We start from the raw sequence: 3,443 nt of genomic DNA on the forward strand, positions 1-3,443 counted from the left end.
AGCACGCTGGTATAACCTGGATATCTTCTGTATATAATTATATATGTACAGCTGGTATAAGTTATATATCTTCTTGTATAAAGTGATATGGAGCATGCTGGTATAACCTGGGTATCTCCTGTATATAATTATATATGTACAGCTGGTATTAGTTACACATCTTCCTGTATATAGTGATATGGAGCATGCTGGTATAACCTGGGTATATTCTGTATATAATTATATATGTACAGCTGGTATAAGTTATACATCTTCTGTATATAGTGATATGGAGCATGCTGGTATAACCTGGGTATCTCCTGTATATAATTATATATGTACAGCTGGTATAAGTTTTACATCTTCTAGTATATAGTGATATGGAGCATGCTGGTATAACCTGGGTATCTTCTGTATATAATTATATATGTACAGCTGGTATAAGTTATACATCTTCTTATATATAGTGATATGGAGCATGCTGATATAACCTGGGTATCTTCTGTATATAATTATATATGTACAGCTGGTATAAGTTATACATCTTCTTGTATATAGTGATATGGAGCATGCTGGTATAACCTGGGTATCTTCTGTATATAATTATATATGTACAGCTGGTATAAGTTTTACATCTTCTAGTATATAGTGATATGGAGCATGCTGGTATAACCTGGGTATCTCCTGTATATAATTATATATGTACAGCTGGTATAAGTTATACATCTTCTTGTATATAGTGATATGGAGCATGCTGGTATATCCTGGGTATCTTCTGTGTATAATTATATATGTACAGCTGGTATAAGTTATACATCTTCCTGTATATAGTGATATGGAGCATGCTGATATAACCTGGGTATCTTCTGTATATAATTATATATGTACAGCTGGTATAAGTTATACATCTTCTTGTATATAGTGATATGGAGCATGCTGATATAACCTGGGTATCTTCTGTATATAATTATATATGTACAGCTGGTATAAGTTATACATCTTCTTGTATATAGTGATATGCAGCATGCTGGTATAACATGGGTATCTTCTGTATATAATTATATATGTACAGCTGGTATAAGTTATACATCTTCTTGTGTATAGTGATATGGAGCATGCTGGTATAACCTGGGTATCTTCTGTATATAATTATATATGTACAGCTGGTATAAGTTATACATCTTCTTGTATATAGTGATATGGAGCATGCTGGTATAACCTGGGTATCTCCTGTATATAATTATATATGTACAGCTGGTATAAGTTTTACATCTTCTAGTATATAGTGATATGGAGCATGCTGGTATAACCTGGGTATCTTCGGTATTTAGTGCTTTGGACACTGTTGCTGGAGTTCCTGTGTCTTCAGTAGATCAGGTCTTGGGTCTCGTCCGTCAGTTTCCCGTCAGTTTCCAGTCACTTTTCCTGGGATTCACATTTATCTGATTGATTTCACCTCAAGGTTTCTTTTCCAGTGCAGAATATTTCCCCCACGCGTCGATTTCCTTCTTCCTCGCAGTCCCCGTCCCTATTTCACACTATTATGGAGTCTTATGGGGATGTTGTTATTTTTCGGACCCTTCCCTGTATACAGAACGCTGAGCCGTCGTCTTTTGGTCTTTAAAAGAACAAGATCCTGGGTGACAACCCCTAATGGCAGCCGTCACAGGGTCCATATGAGGGGTCACCCGCCGATCCTGAACAAATCAATGTCATAACTCCATGAACTGCTGACCCTGGATGAAGTCAATTATGTATTCAGCTCTGGATGTGACTGGAGTATTAAACATAATGTAACAACAGAATTATGAATGCAGCTCTGGATGTGACTGCAGCATAAGACTTGGTCTCACTCAGGGTGAGTTCTAGATGAGTAAATTCGAGGATTGGTTTACCTCGTTACCCGGCGTTGTAGATCAATCACTGGACCTGAGAGTCTCGGGGTCTGTTCACACGCACTGTTTTCAGACGTAATTCGGGTGTTTTACGTCTCGAATTACACCTGAAAAAACGGCTCCATTACACCTACAAACATCTGCTTATTGCCTGCAATGGGAATTACAATGTTCTGTTCCCACGAGGTGTAATTTTACGCGTCGCTGTCAAAATACGGCGCGTAAAAAAACACCTGCGAAAAAGAAGCGCATGTCACTTCTTGAGCCGTTTTCTGAGCTGTTTTTCATTGACTCTATAGAAAAACAGCCGTAAAAAACGCAGCGAAAAACGTGAGTTTGCTTAAAAAACGTCTGAAAATCAGAAGCGGTTTTCCCTTGAAGCTCCGTATTTTCAGACGTTTTTGGCTCAGCGTGTGAACAGCGCCTTAGAATCTGAATCTGTAAAAAGCCAGTGGTGTTTCTGGTGCGTGGATGTCAGGAGAGTAGTTATGGGGGGCAGGGGTGTAGTTATGGGGGGCAGGGGTGTAGTTATGGGGGGCAGGGGTGTAGTTATTGGGAGGGGGCAGAAGTAGCAGTCACACCCGGCCCCGGTGTCTGAGGGGCCCATAGACCGCATCACCACATAAGATGTGACCAGTTTTATAAATGGCACCTGGTGGGTGGGGGCCTTGGTACAGATTGTGTATTAGGGCCGGGAGTTACCGCCCCTTGTCTCTGCCCTCATAGATTCGGGGTGACGCCGGCGCCTGGCAGATATGACGTGTGAGTCTGTAATAATGACGTCATGTCCTGCGTCACTAATATCTTATGTGGAATCAACTTCATCCAGACGTCGATAATCTGCAATGTGTGCGGCAGCCTGTACTCTGCGACCAGCAATGCTCATCATAATACTGACCAGTCCACAGGCCGCCATAAACAGCACCAGCGTCCTGCGCGGCAGCCTGTACTCTGCGACCAGCAATGCTCATCATAATACTGACCAGTCCACAGGCCGCCATAAACAGCACCAGCGTCCTGCGCGGCAGCCTGTACTCTGCGACCAGCAATGCTCATCATAATACTGACCAGTCCACAGGCCGCCATAAACAGCACCAGCGTCCTGCGCGGCAGCCTGTACTCTGCGACCAGCAATGCTCATCATCATACTGACCAGTCCACAGGCCGCCATAAACAGCGCCCGCGTCCTGCGGCAGGAGATCGCTGTATGTGCTGCTGAGATTGCAATAACTAATATAATAATAAAGGTAAATCCATAACCAGAGCCGCTGTGAAGTCCAGATGTGCGGCCGGCGCCCCCTCCCCCGCACGCACAGGAAACACATGTGTCCGCACCGTGGAGGGGACATGAACTCAGGCACAAAATCATCACATCAATCAGTCATCTGCTCCACCGATCCCTCAATTCTTCCAGTGATGTAATCCGGGCGATCACCTCCCCAGGAGAGATTACAGCAGAGCTCAACTACACAGAAAGCCTCAGAGCCTGTGCAGAGGTCATAAATCCCTGCTCTTACATCATATACAGAGTTGTAGCATTCCTTTTGCTACAGTCACATCCAGAGCTGC

The sequence above is a fragment of the Rhinoderma darwinii genome, chromosome 6 (assembly GCF_050947455.1).
Source record: "Rhinoderma darwinii isolate aRhiDar2 chromosome 6, aRhiDar2.hap1, whole genome shotgun sequence".
Taxonomy (NCBI): domain Eukaryota; kingdom Metazoa; phylum Chordata; class Amphibia; order Anura; family Rhinodermatidae; genus Rhinoderma; species Rhinoderma darwinii.